The sequence below is a fragment of the Saccopteryx leptura genome, chromosome 1 (genome assembly GCF_036850995.1).
Source record: "Saccopteryx leptura isolate mSacLep1 chromosome 1, mSacLep1_pri_phased_curated, whole genome shotgun sequence".
Classification (NCBI taxonomy): domain Eukaryota; kingdom Metazoa; phylum Chordata; class Mammalia; order Chiroptera; family Emballonuridae; genus Saccopteryx; species Saccopteryx leptura.
Window position 1 is genome coordinate 356,202,675 of NC_089503.1, and position 15,746 is coordinate 356,218,420.

Consider the following 15,746-nt stretch of genomic DNA (forward strand, 5'->3'; position numbering starts at 1 on the left):
TACTCCTAGGTATTTTATTTATTTTATTTTTTTGCTGCAATAATGAAGGGGATAGTTTCCTTAATTTCTCTTTCTCACAGTTCATTGTTGCTGAATAAAAATTCCCTTGATTTCTGTGTATTAATTTTATACCTTGCCACCTTGCTGAATTCATTTATCAGGTCCAGTAGTTTTGTGACTGAGACTATAGGGTTTTTTATATAAAGTATCGTATCTTCTACAAATAATGATAGTTTCACTTCTTTTCCAATTTGGATAACTTTTATTTCTTCTTCTTTTCTGATTGCTGTAGCTAGGAATTCCAGTACTATGTTGAGTAAGAGTATTGACAGGGAACACACCTGTCTTGTTCCTGATCTTAGGGAGATTGCTTTTAATTTTTGCCCATTAATTAAAATGTTGGCTGTGGGTTTTTCATACATGACCTTTATCAAGTTGAGGTATGTTCCCTGTATTCTCATTTTGCTGAGAGTTTTGATTATAAATGAGTGCTGGATTTTATCAAATGCTTTTTCTGCATCTATTGAAATTATCAGGTGGTTTTCTCCTTCCTTTTGTTTATGTGATGAATCACATTGATTGATTTACAAATATTGTACCATCCTTACCCCCCAGAATATATCCCACTTGATCATGATGTATGCTTTCTTTCATGTATTGCTGGATCCTGTTTGCTACTATTTGTTGAGAATTTTAGTATCTAAATTCATCAGGAAAATTGGCCTATAATTTTCTTTCTTTGTGTTGTCTTTGCCTGGTTTTGGAATCAGAATTATGCTCTCCTCATAAAAGTATCTTGGAAGTCTTTCCTTCTCTTGAATTTTTTGAAATAGTTTGAGAAGGATAGGAATTAGTTTTTTATTCTTTGGTAGAATTCACCAGTAAAGCCATCTGGCCCAGAGATTTTGTTTGTTGGGAGTTTTTTAATAACTGTTTCAATCTCATTTGTTGTACTTGTCTGTTTAGGTTTTCTCATTCTTCCAGATTGATTTTTGAAAGAATATGTTTTAAGGAATTTGTTCATTTCACCTGAGTTGTTTAATTTTTTGGCATAGAGTTTTTTATAGTATTTTCTTACAATATTTTGTATTTCTGTTTTGTCAGTTGCTATTTCTCCAATCTCATTTCTAATTTTATTTATTTGAGTCCTCTTTGTTTTTTCCTTGGTGAGTCTGGTTAAAGGTTCATCAATCTTGTTCACCCTTTCAAAGAGCCAGCTCTTGATTTAATTGATCCTCTGTATTGTTTCTTTAGCCTATATTTCATTTACTTCTGCTCTGATCCTTATTATTTCCTGCCTTCTACTACTTCTGAGTTTTATTTGCTGTTTATTTTCTAGTTCTTTTAGATGCAGGGTTAGGTTGTTTATTTAAGCTTTTTCTAGCTATTTCAGATATGCCTGTAGTGCTATGAACTTCCCTCTCAGTACTGCTTTTGCTGTGTCCCATAATTTTTGAGTTGTATGCTTGTTATCATCCGTTTCTAGGAATTTTTTTATTTCTTCTTTGATCTCATTGTTAAACCATTAGTTATTATTTAATATCATGCTATTTTGTTTCCATGTGTTTTAGTATTTTTCAGTTTTTCTTTTGTGGTTGATTTTTAGTTTCATGCCATTGTGATCAGAGAAAATGCTTAATATGATTTTAATCTTCTTAAATTTGTTGACACCTCTTTTGTTCCCTAACATGTGTTCTATCCTAGAAAATGTACCATGAGCATTTAAAAAGAATGTATATTCTGCTACTTTAGGGTGAAAGGTTCTGAAAATATCTATTAAATACAGTTGATTTAGTGTGTCTTTAAGTCTGCTGTTTCTTTGTTAATTTTCTTTCTTGAGGATCTATCCAGTAATGTTAGTGTGGTATTTAAATCCCCTACTATTATAGTATTGCTGTTGATCTCACCCTTTATATCCATCAAAGTCTGCTTTATATATTTAGGTGGTCCTATATTAGATGCTTAGATATTTATAATGGTTATATCTTCCTGTTGAATTGCTCCCCTTATCATTATTTAGTGTTCTTCTTTATCTCTTACTATATTCTTTGTTTTAAAGTCCATTTTTTCTGATATAAGTATTGCTACCCATGCTTTTTTTTTTTTTTTCATTTTCATTTGCATAAAGTATTTTTTTTCCATCCTTTTACCTTCAATCTATGTGTATCTTTTGTTTTAAGGTGTATCTCTTGTAGACAGCATATGTATGGGTCTTGTTTTCTTATCTATGCAGCTACCTTATGTCTTAGATTGGTTCATTTAATCCATTTACATTTAAGGTTACTATTGATATGTAGTTGTTTATTGCCATTTTATTCTTTAAATCTATCTTCCTCTTTTACTATATTCTTTCCCCCCTTTGTTCTGTTTACAACTGGCCCCTTAACATTTCTTGCAGCATTGGTTTGGTTATAATGCATTCCTTGAGATTTTTTTTTGTCTAGGAAGCTTTTTATTTCTCCTTCAATTTTAAATGATAGCCTAGCTGGATAAAGTACTCTTGGTTATAGGCTCTTATTCTCCATTACTTTAAATATTTCTTTCCATTCTCTTCTGGCCTCAAGTGTTTCTGTTGAGAAGTTGGATGTCATCTTTATGGGGGCTCCTATGTAGGTGATAGTCTTTTTTTTTTTTTCTCTAGCAGCTTTTAATATTTTCTCTTTATCTCTTAGCTTTGGTATTTTAATTATGATGTGTCTTGGTGTGAATTTCTTTGGTTTTCTCTTTAATGGAATTCTCTGTGCTTCTTGAAGTTGTGTGACTATTTCCTGCATCAATTTAGGGAAGTTTTCAGCTATGATTTGATTTAACATGGTTTTTATATTTTGTTCTTTCTTTTCTTCTTCAGGAACCCTTATGATGCAAATGTTATTTCTCTTCATGTTGTCACAGAGCTCTCTTAGAGTTTTCTCAGACTTTTTGAGTTTCTTTTCTTTTATCTGCTCTACTTCTATGCCTTCATTTATCTTGTCCTCTAACTTGCTGATTAGATCCTCAGCTTCATCCATCCTACTTTTAATTCCTTTCACTGTGACCTTTATTTCTGATATTGTATTTGCCATTTCTGACTGTTTCTTTTTTATTATTTCAATGTCCTTTTTATATTTACTATATCTTTATTTAGGTGCTTGTTATATTCATTTATTGCTGATCTAAGATCTTTGAGCATCCTAATAATCATTATTTTAAGTTCTGCATTTGGTAATGTGTTTACATCTGACTCATTTAGTTCCTTTTCTGGGGATTTCTCTTGATTCATTTGGGTTGCATTTCTCTGCCTTCTCATTCTGTCTGTTTATAAGAAGAGTGTGGCCACAGACGCCCAATGGGTATGACCTTGTGTTACCTAAGTATGGTCTGTCTGCAGGCCCACCACCCCCTCTGCCACTGTCTCAGGTGTTTGGTATGGGTGTTGCTGGCACTGGCCCACTGCAGCAGTTGCTGTGGTTTCCACTCTTCTCCACTGGTTGGGCTGTGGTCATATGCCTGAGCTACAAGCCCTGATGGGCCTCAGCCATTGCCCCACTCCCTCAGGTGGGGCTGTGCTCTAGGCTGGAGCTACAAGACTTGGCACTGCCAGCGCAGATGCACATCTATGCTAGCCATGGGCCTCCACCCTTCCTGGCTTTTGCCCTGCCCCTGCAGGTGAGGCTGTACTCTCCATGGTTGCAAGACCCAGCTCCAGGGTGGGGCTGTGCACCCTCACAGAAAAATAAAAGTTTTTATTTTATCTTTATTCCTTCTTCAATACTCTTTCATATGAAGAAGAAAGTTTCTTATGTATATAATTTTCCTACAATTCAGGTTTATTGGCAACAAATGCCCCAATTTTTGCTTGCTTTAGAAACTCTTAAATTCTCTTTCTGTTGTTAAGGATAATTTCACATGGTACAGAATTCCAGGTTGGTGATTTTACTTTTTATTTTCCTCTCATCACTAAATATTTCACCATATTATCTTCTTGCTTGCAAAGTTTTTGAGAAAACATCAGATGCAATTTGTATATTTGTTTTCCTATAAGTAAGGCATTCTTTGCCCTAGCCATTTGGCTCAGTGATACAGCATCGGTCCCACATGTGGATGTACTGGGTTTGATTCCCAGTCAGAGCACATAGGAGAAGTGACCATCTGCTTCCCCTCCGCTCTGCCACCCCCTTCTTTCTCTTTTTCTCTCTTCCCCTCTGTAGCCACAACTCTGACACATTGGCCTGGATGCTGAGGATGATTCTGTGTAGCTTCCACCTCAGGCACTAAAAATAGCTCAGTTGCAAGCATGGCTTCAGATGGACAGAGCACTGGCCCCAGATGGGGGTCATTGGGTGAATACTGGCCTGGGCACATGTGGGAGTCTGTCTATCTATCTCCCCTCTTCTATTTTGTAAGAGAATATAGAAAAAAAAGAAAAGAAGGAAGAAATAAAGGTGAGAAGGAAGGAAGGAAGGAAGGAAAAAAGGAGGAAGAAAGAAAGAAAGAAAGAAAGAAAGAGAGAAAGAAAGAAAGAAAGAAAGAAAGAAAGAAAGAAAGAAAGAAAGAAAGAAAGGCATCCTTTTACTCCCTCTATAGATAAAACATTTTCAAGACTTTTTTTTTTATTTTAAGTGAGAGGAGGAAAGATAGAGAGACAAATTCCCGCATGTGACCTGACTGGGATCCACCCAGCAACCTGTCTGGGGCTAATGATCAAATCAACCGAGCTATCCTCAGTGCCAGGGGCCTAAGCTCAAACCACCAAGTTATCCTCAGCACTCGGAGCCAATGCTTGAACCAATTAGCCACTGGCTGTGAGAGGGGAAAAGAGAGAAGGTAGAGAGGGAGGGGAAGCAATCAGATGGTATCTTCTCACATGTTTACTGACTGGGAAGGAACCTGGGGTGTCTAAACACTGGGCCTAAACTCTGTCCACTGAGTAACCAGCCAGCACCCAATATTTTTTTTAATATTTTATTTTCTATCATTTAAAGATGAGATACCTAAGTATAGTATTTGTGTATTTATTCTACTTGATGTTATCTGATTCTCCTAGGTCTGTGGTTTAGTGTCTGACATTAATTTGGGGAAATTTTTCAGTTATAATGTCTTTATTTCTTCTGTTTCTTTTTATCTTTCATTTCTTCTGCCATTCTCATTATATGTATGTTACACAAATAGTCACCCTAGAGTCCTTGGATATTCTGTTTTCTTTGGTTCAGTCTTTGTTCTCTTTGCTTTTTGTTTTTTTAAGGTTTCTAATGGTATGTCCCCTAGCTCAGAGGTCTTCTTTAGATATGTCCAGTCAACTAATAAGTTCATCAAAGGCATTTTTTATTTTGCAACAGTATTTTTGTTAATCTCTAGCATTTCTTTTTGGTTCTTTCTTAGGATTTCCATGTGTTTGCTCACATTGTCCATCTGTTGTTACATGCTGTTTACTTTATCCGTCAGAGCCCTTAGCATACTAATAATAGATTTCAAATTCCTGAGATGATAATTCCGACATTCCTGCCATCAGGAATGTCTGATTCTGATGCTTACTCTGTCTTTTCAAATTGTGTTTTTGGCATGTTAGTAATTTTGGTAGCCAGACATGAGGTAAGTAGACTTTTATTAAAGATTCTTTAGTCCTATGGTATGGTCTCAGTCATTTAGTGAGCCTACTAAAAGAGTGCTCTTCAGACAAGATAACTAGAGCTACTTGAGAATGGGTATTTCCCTCTCCTGTTCATTTAGTTTCTGATAATACCCCAGCATATAAGACTCTGGTTAACGAGTTTGTCCTGAGAGCAGACCTTGTTAAGAAGAACAGATTATTATCACATATTTAAAAATGATTCCTTTTTTTGTTTTCCAGAGGCACAAGAAGGTTTTTCTCTGATATTTACTGTGAGAACTTTGTTAAACACCTTCAGGTAAATTTTATAATATTGTGTTCCCTCCCATGACTGAGACACACTGACCTTTTTAACTCCCAGAGTTGTCCACATGGATCCTCCTGCAATTTGTCAATCACATTTCCAGTTTCCTGCCCCACCAGTGGTTTCCAGTCCTGAGTCTCCATACTGGTAAGTCACAAGTCTCTGCACATGCCTGTCTGTCTCTCCAATCTTGGGGGCAGAGCTTGCTCTATGTCTTCTCATGTGTTATTGATGCAAGAACAATTGTTGATATTTTAATCTATTCAGCTTTTTATTTATTGTTAGGATAGAGTGACAACTTTCAACTTCTTCATGCCTTATGGACTGCCTTTTAATTTTAAAAAAATCAGCATATTACAATAAAACTATTTTGTATGTGTTGATTGGCAAACTACTGACTGAACTACATTTAGTTCACTTCTTATTACTCAATGCAATCTACTATCTACCCCATCACATTATTGAAACAGCATTTTTTAAGATAACCAATGACCTCCTAATTGCCAAATCAGTGGTATATTTTAAGCATTTATCTTCTTTAACCTTTCCAACTCATGAGATAATGCTGCCTCCCTCTTTTTGAAATTCTCCTCTTTATTTGCTTCTCATCGACAATTTCCCGCAGGGATTCATATTCAAGGTGTCAATTTTCCACTAGACCTTTACCTGAAAGCCACACAATATTTAAAACTCAACACAATCTAAATCAACCGTATGGTAACCTGCTCTCATTCTTATTCTTCATCTTTGCACCTGCTCCTTCTTTTATAATTCCCTGTATGTAATGATAAAACTTGTCAGCTTCTGCTTGGCTTCTTTGCCCTTAACATTCCTCTTTTGTGAGAAATGGGTCCACAGTTTCCTCCTGCCTGCAGGTTCTGCCGTAGGCCTCTTTGTAGATTAACTCTAATTAAGAAAAGGAAATTATCAAAAGCCTCAGAAATATTTAGAAAGTTCAAAATAAGTTACTCTCTCAAACCTGGGATCAAGTGGCACAGTGATCTCTTTAACTAAGATTCTCTGTTAAACTCTCTGTATTGATTGCGTCCATAGAAGTGACATCTATTTTTGTCTGTCTCCCTACATTTTTCCAGGCTATTTTTCAAGAGTTTCACCTACTCAGCGGTAGAGCATCGGCCTAGCGTGCGGAGGACCCGGGTTCGATTCCCGGCCAGGGCACACAGGAGAAGCGCCCATTTGCTTCTCCACCCCTCCGCCGCACTTTCCTCTCTGTCTCTCTCTTCCCCTCCCGCAGCCAAGGCTCCATTGGAGCAAAGATGGCCCGGGCGCTGGGGATGGCTCTGTGGCCTCTGCCCCAGGCGCTAGAGTGGCTCTGGTCGCAATATGGCGACGCCCAGGATGGGCAGAGCATCGCCCCCTGGTGGGCAGAGCGTCGCCTCATGGTGGGCGTGCCGGGTGGATCCCCGTCGGGCGCATGCGGGAGTCTGTCTGACTGTCTCTCCCCGTTTCCAGCTTCAGAAAAATGAAAAAAAAAAAAAAAAAAAAAAAAAAAAAAAAAAAGAGGAGAAGTATTAAACTAATACATCCCATCAAAAAAAAAAAGAGTTTCACCTACTCCATTCCTCTATTTTCATTACATTCTTCATGGAAATTTCTTAATTATAAATTCTGCAACATTATTCATCTGTTTAAAATTTTTATATAATTTCTTATTGCTTATTGTCTATGTATGATTAAGAAACTAAATATTTTTGGATAGAGTCTTGTATCCATCCAGTAGTTTCACTCCTTAGGAAATCCCCCAGATGACTAATATACAATAGTCACTTACTATTTTTGGGTGTTTGTAATTCTTGTGGTAGGCATTTCTGGGAACATAAATTATTAAAAAATTGTTCCCCTGACAAAATATTTGCTGTAATATGTAGAGTTGGTGTAGTATCAACATTTGAGTAATAACAAATACACTTAAAGCTATAGTTATTTGTGTCAGTCTTAGGAATAGCCTTTTATTTAGGATCTTATAGATGATATGGTGGCTCTATATTGGACATACCCTGATAAATAGACATTAGGTGGAAATGTCACTGGCCCAATGGCAAGCAAGTTCAGATTGACAGGTGAACACTTATATTTAAACTAGATAGTAAGAGCAGGTATAGAGGTATATGGCAGCAACATAACTAGACATAGAATTGACATCAGGAAGTCAGAGAACCAGAGAGGAACCTGGCATAGCCAGGAGAGGTAACATAACTCTAACTGTGGGGAGAAGAGAAGGCACTGGTCATGGGAAAGAGGTATAACTTGCCAAGGTAAGGCTGGTTATTATCTACAAATTAAAAATAGGAAGCATGGCAGAGGTGTAATTAGTTGGGGAAAACACCGTTATGACAGTAAAGAAGCAGAATATGATGAAACGCTCTGGGCTAGGGCTTGTGATTCAATTTAACCTTTGCAAATCATCATGTCCAAAGGATAGGGAAGAAATCTAATGAGAACTGCTAAAGTCAGCTTTGTAGGGGATTAATGGCTAGGGCCTAAAGTAAAAAAATGGGCTTGTTCTAGATACTACTTTTTCCTTGGAAAAATCCCAACTTCTTGCAAAATAGTAAAATCTCTTTTAGTATGTAAAATATAAAAAGTTTATAACACAGAGGTTTCCATCAAATTAGCCTGAAATACAAGGTCAATCAAACTGTTTACTAATTAAGTCCTAAATCTATGATAATGAAGTAAACATATATTATGCACTTAGGCACAGTCTTTAGAAATAAAATTTACATGAGTATATTTTTCTCAAAATTGTAAAGCTATAGCCTAAAAACTTTCATTTTGTAATTATTGCTTGCCATTGCCAAAAAATAAACTAGTGGTTTTGATCCTGTCCAAATGAACATGACGAGTATTCTAGAAGACTTAACTCGTGGGTTGTTTGAGACATAAGGAGAACTGTTTAATTGAAGGAAATTTTATTGCGCATTTTACAAAACAATATGTGTTTTCCTACCCAGAGACAGGAACCAAATCTCCTTCAAAGACTAAAATTTTAACACATGGTCTTTACCCTCTGAAATATTCATTAGTGACTCCTCACTTACAAAGGACAATTCAAACTTCTCATGGCTACTCAAGTACTGACTATAACTGGTTAAAACGTATTTATATTAAATAACATGTATAAGTAAATAGTGTGTTTTGGGCCTCCAAATACAACAGGGATATATATTTTAATAATATACTACCCTTTTATATTTTAAAGTTATGAACATCTGGAAATGGTTAAATATATACTTTCCCTACATATATTTATTGCCACTAAGTCACTGATATTGAAAACTCAGGTATTGATGTACACATACATGATATAGAGACATTTGTATTATCAGTAATATGATTTTTCACTAGATAAATACTTCAAACTGTGATATTTATTCTATGCTTCCAGAGTAAAAATAAAAGAGCACACAAGGCAAATATAAGTGACAACCAGAAAAGACTTTGAAAATATAGAATCCTATATGCAACATTTTCCAAATTTCCTAAGCATTTCTTTTTTTTTCTTCTTTTTTTTTTTGTATTTTTCTGAAGTTGGAAATGGAGAGGCCATCAGACAGACTCCCGCATGCGCCCGACAGGGATCTACCCGACATGCCCACCAGGGGGTGATGCTCTGCCCATCCGGGGCATTGCTCTGTTGTGACCAGAGCCATTCTAGTGCCTGAGGCAGAGGCCATAGAGCCATCCTCAGCGACCGGGCCAACTTTGCTCCAATGGAGCTTTGGCTGCAGGAGGGGAAGAGAGAGACAGAGAGGAAGGAGAGGGGGAGGGGTGGAGAAGCAGATGGGTGCTTCTTCTGTGTGTCCTGGCCGGGAATCGAACCTGGGACTCCTGCACGCCAGGCCGACGCTCTACCACTGAGCCAACCGGCCAGGGCTCTAAGCATTTCTTAATACTTAAAGACTAAAGTTTTATTGCACAAGAGGGACAATGATTCAAGATTAAAAAACAACACCAAAAGATTTCTGTAGGAAAAATTGCTTCAGACCTTATAACTAGCTTTACAAAGGGAGCATATCCAATCAAATGCTTTGCATCAACTAAAATCAAGCTTGGAAAAGTTCATACATATTTCAATAGACCAGTCTTTGCTATCTTAACAATCATAACATAAGTCAGTTCACTCATTAACTAGTAGTTTTAGCCATCAGAATACTGAAAATAACTGATAAAGCAACCTATCTCAGGCTCTGTTTTCCTAATGTCCAGATTTGATATACTTTATAGGTATTTGTGATCCTTACTACAACTGGCTTTTTAAATAGCACTTTATCAAACACAAAGCACTATCACATATACTATTTATTTAGCATATCTAATTTTATATTTGTAACTAAAATAAAATCTTATGTTAGTGCAATCTTTCTAGTCTTGGTTTAGAAGGTATCCTGAGGGAAAGACTTATATTCAGTATTAGTTTAATTTCAGGGTTATTTTTAAAGAGCCACCAGAAAAGAGAAAGTTATGAACAATTAGCAGGAAACCAGACAAGCATAACTTATGTGACCATGAATTTCTCATTACTTATCTACATTCTGCCAAATATGGACATCAAAGATTTGGCCAAATAAAGCTTAATATTCAACCTGACTTGAACTTGCTTAACAACTGATTAAGGTAAGGATTATAAGATGTACATATAAATAATGGATTATAGTGCTGAAAATTTTAAAGACCATTTTGGAATATTAAATAAGTGCTATTCACTGGGGAAAATAAAAAAGAAAAAGGATTGTAGTATGACAACCTGGTATCTTTCTGCCTGGGGCCCACCAGGTGTTTTAGTTTCAGGGGCTCACAGCCAATTCACTTTCTCAGCATACTGTTTATCAGGTTCCAGCACTTCCTTTGTCCAGACTACAGAGAAGTAATAGAGTTGTGCAACTTGATAGGATAAAAATACTCACACATGTGCACACAAATGCCATTTAGTGTACAAATCTCTGAGCAATTCAAAATATTTAGTTGTTGCATGTGGAAGAAAAAAAATCCCACTATTTCCCACATAGAGGTAATTTGTAGAAATTAGTAATTATCAGTTAATAAAATAATGCAAATATTAGTTATAAATGTAATCATCCAGTTTCCCTTCTGTGGCAATGTAAGTCCTTCAACAGGGTGCTCTTCTGCATTTAAAGAGGAGAAATCAGTATCTCTGATCTGCTTAGCTTTTTTGTTCAATGCCTCTTAAAAACAACTAAACAGCCCTGGCAAGATAGCTCTGTTGGCTAGAGCATTGTTGCAAAGTGCAGAGGTTGCCGGTTCATTTCCCGGTCAGGGCACATCCAGGAACATCTTGATGTCCCTGTCTCTCTTGTTCTCTCTCCTTTCATCTCTCTCTAAAATCAATAAAATAAAATTTAAAGAATTAAAAAAAATAAAACATATGTTCAGTTTATCTTATTAGAGTAGAATTCATTTTCTCTCTACTGTTTCTCATAAGGTGGCTGGATAGAGAAGACATTTTCATGGCCAAGATAATGTCTGAAAACATATTTTTCTTCTTTTCTTTTCTTTCTTTTCTTTTCTTCTTCTTCTTCTTCTTCTTCTTCTTCTTCTTCTTCTTCTTCTTCTTCTTCTTCTTCTTCTTTTTCTTCTTTTTCTTCTTTCTTCTTCTTCTTCTTCTTCTTCTTCTTCTTCTTCTTCTTCTTTTTCTTCTTTTTCTTCTTCTTCTTTTTTCTCCTCCTCCTCCTCCTCCTCCTCCTCTTCTTCTTCTTCTTCTTCTTCTTCTTCTTCTTCTTCTTCTTCTTCTTCTTCTTCTTCTTCTTCTTCTTCCTCCTCCTCCACCTCCTCCTCTTCCTCCTCCTCCTCCTCCTCCCCCTCCTCCTCCTCCTCCATTTTCTTTTTCTTCTTTTTTTTCAGGTGAGAGGAGGGTAGATATTGAGGCAGACTCCTACATGCATCCAGACCTGGATCTATCCAGCAACCCCATATGGGGCTAGATGCTGCAGTACCAAGCTATTTTTAGTGCCTGAGGCTGATACACTCCAATGCAGTTATCCTCCATGCCAGGGCTACGCTAAAACCAATCAAGCCACTGGCTGCTAGAGGGGAAGAGGGAGAGAATAGGGAGAGGGAGGTGGGGAGAAGCAGATGGTAGCTTCTCCTGTATGCCCTAACCCAAAATTGAACCCAGAATATTCATATGCCTGCCTGACCCTCTATCAACTGAGCCACCGGCCAGGGCCTACTTATTTTTCTTAAAGCTAGTTTTCTAGGTGGAGGGATTGAGCAAAAAATAAAGAAAGAAAATAAATAATAAAAACTCAGAGACACAGAGAACAGTGTGGTGATTCCCTGGGGTAGGAGTGTAGGGAGAGATGGAGGAGAGTATAAGGGTGATCAGTGATGATGGAGGGAAACTTGACTTGGGGTAGTGAACACACAACACAGTGTACAGGTGATATGTTGTAGAATTGTGCACCAGAAATCTGTATAATTTTGTTAACCAGTATGGCCCCAATAAATTCCATTTAAAAAGCTAGTTTTCCAGGCTTGAAATACAGTTTTTGAGGGACTAGAAAGGGACACATGTAGGGAGTCTGCATCATCTGGGAGGGGGTGAATTAATATTTGAAAAATATAAAAAAAAACCAGTGTATAGATGTGTGTTTATTTCTTAACATGAAAACCAATCTGTTGTGTAAATATTGCATTAAAACCTTAGATGCAGAATTGGTGTTTTCCATTTTCAGCCACTTAATTGTAGTGCATCAACATCAGAGAGGCTCCATCCCTGGAAAGAACAAATCCTCAAAAGAAAGGGATTAATTTTCAAATACTTCTGTTTTTAATTTGAATTATTTTATATATCTATATATGTACACATGAAAATTTTATATTTAAGTATTTATAGGTATACTTTTTTGAACTAAATAATTTTCCTCAGTGTCTCAGACTTGAAGTGACTAGACATAATCACTGAAATGCAGTCACATTCATATCCTTGAAACAGAAGCCATTAAGACATCCAGTTTCTAACTCAGTAGTTTAGTGATGTGGAGGTTGGAAGAGGGTTGAGACGACCTTATAAATTAAGTTTTCATATTGCACATAAATTGATCAAGCAAAAACTAAGTGTATTATTTTTCCTGTGGCTGCTGTGACAAAGTACCATGACCTAGGTGGCTTAGAACAGAAATTTATGCTCTCTCCTCATTCTTGAGACAGAAGTCTAAAATAAAGTCATTGGCAGGGCCTTGCTTTTTCTGAGGCTTTAAAGGAGACTTGCCTTGTCCTGTCTTCTAATGGTTGCAGGCAGTTCTTGCTCTTCCTGGGCTTGTAGTTGCATCACTCCAAACTCTGCCTCCACCTTCACACGGGTACCTCCCTTATGTGTCTGTCTGCTTCTGTATTTCTTTTTCCTTTCTTATACAGCAAAGCTTGTGTAAATTGAATTAATTACATATGCAATGACAGCATTTCCAAATAAAGTCTTTTTCTGAGGTTCCAAAAAGGACATGAAGTTTTGGTGGATATTATTCACTATAACCTGGTACACTAAGCTATGTTTACCTTAGGGGGAAAATATCTTGAAGACCGTATAATTAAATATCAAGAGATTTGACTTCTACTTTAAGTTACAGTAAGTCTATTTTTCCTAAAATTTATTAAAATATATAATATTGAGAAGGTACCTTATTCAATATGGGCTGAACAGTGTGTAAAATCATTGATACAAATGAATAGAGCCGTTTGCCTTAATTGACTTGGTATGTTTGATAAAAGAGAAATATAATTTGGGCAAAAGGATGGATGAAGTGTTAAAGAGATTAAATAGTGTACTGCTGTGAATTATAGCTGAAGTAAAGCTGCCTTAAAGCAGTGAACATTTAAAAAGCAGTTATTTGAAAAATAGCTCATTTTTGAGAAATTATGCAAGGCATTATTAATAAATCCAGGTGTATAACAATGTAAATACCATTATTCATTATTAAATACATATTTATTGACTATCAACTATGTGTAGATACTGTACAGTACAGAGAGAAGCATAAATATATTTTTTATTTTGTTTAAAACCTTGAGGAATCTTTTGTATCCTACAATCTCCAGTGACAGCAACCTGAATTATGAAGGGATTATAATGCTTGCATAGTCCTTTGATTTACTTAGCATTTTTAAAAGTTGCACATAAAAACCTGAAATTTGAAAAGTCAGTGGAAAACAGTATACCATTCAATCTCATAACTTTTAATTATGTCGTTTAGTTCAAAAGCAGAACAACATGTATAGATGTCTAACATTGAATTTGTATAGAATTCCAGAGTGAATTGTACTGTGCTCTGCTGTATTTCTTTGTACCTGATACACTTGTCAGAACACTGAGATCAATTTCTCACTGTCACAAATAACACACTTATTATTTAATTTGAGTAGTTCTTACTGAGGGAATTTAGATTTTACGAGTGAATTTGTATCGACTAAGTGGTTGCATAATTGTTTAAGAGGTCAGCAGATTTTCTAATATTTTATGCTACCTCTTTCTTTTTTTTTATTTCAGTGAGAAGAGGGGAGATAGACATCATGTGCTCTGCTTGGGATCCACTAAGCAACCCCCATCTGGGGCCAATGCTCTACCCATATGGGGCCTATGCTAGGAACCGAGTTATCTTTAGCGCCTGAGCCATCCTCAGTACCCAGGCCAATGTGCTCGAATCAATTGAGCCAAAGCTGCAGAAGGGGAAGAGGGAAAGAGAGAGAGAAGAGGGAGGGGGAGGGGATAAGCAGATGGTCATTTTTTCTGTGTGCCCTGACCAGGAATTGAACTGGGACATCTATACATCAGGCTGACTGACACTCTACCACTGAGCCAACTGGTCAGGGCCTAGGCTACTTCTTTCAGTTAATATGAACTTTTTGGTAGTTTATTGGTTATTTCAGGTGTTCAGATTATTGGTTAGTGCTAGTGCTCATTCTATTTGTGACGACAATTGTCAGAGCCCACCTGCTCACAACGAATGGTTCAGGCAGTGAGATTCCCAAGGCAAAGAAAGCACGAGGAGCTAAAGAAGAGTGAGACATGCTGCAATGCTTTATTCCTTCATTCCTTATTCCTCAGTCCTGCAGTCCCACAGTCCTTTCCTAATTCCACGCTGTCCTGTAGCCCCTAACCTAGCAGTGCTGGTGTGGTAGATATGGTGCTTAAGGATAATAGTGGCATGGGACCAACATTTCATCACTGAGGTGCTGTCAGTTGCTGAGTCAGGCAGCTTGAAAAGGCATGGCTGCCGGAAAGGGCATGGCTGTCCTAGAGAGGCATGGGAACCGGAGCTGAGTCAGGCAGCCCAAAAGGGTGTGGGAGCTGGAGCTGAGGCAAGCAGCCCAGAAAAGCAGAGAAGCTAGACCGCCTCTGCCGTTTATGTTGTTAACTACAGCCTACATCCTAGGTCTCACTCTTATGGCTCCCAGTTAGCAAGTTCTTGCTTTAGTCCTTTGACTTGAGAGAATTAACCATTTTACCAATTTGTCATGCTTTAGAAAAATTGGAGAGAATTGGATTTCAGATGATTGAACAAAATAGTGGTGATTTTTTTCTTCTTTCTACACAATTTGAGGAGGTAGTCATATAAATGGTATTGCGTTAAGTAATAAGATTGTTTATTCTGTATATAAATTGACCAGAACAATAGCAAAATTAAATTCTTACAAGCTCATAGTAAAGAAAATACTGTCAGATCCTGTATTTGTCATGTTACTGTAATGCAAGTGAGATTAATTTTAGGAAACTGGGTTTCACTTTAATGTCAATTCATTTATTGTTAATCATTCAATAAGTATTTGAGTGTCTATTCTGAAGCAGGTACTGTCTGTACACTTGGGATAAATCAGTGG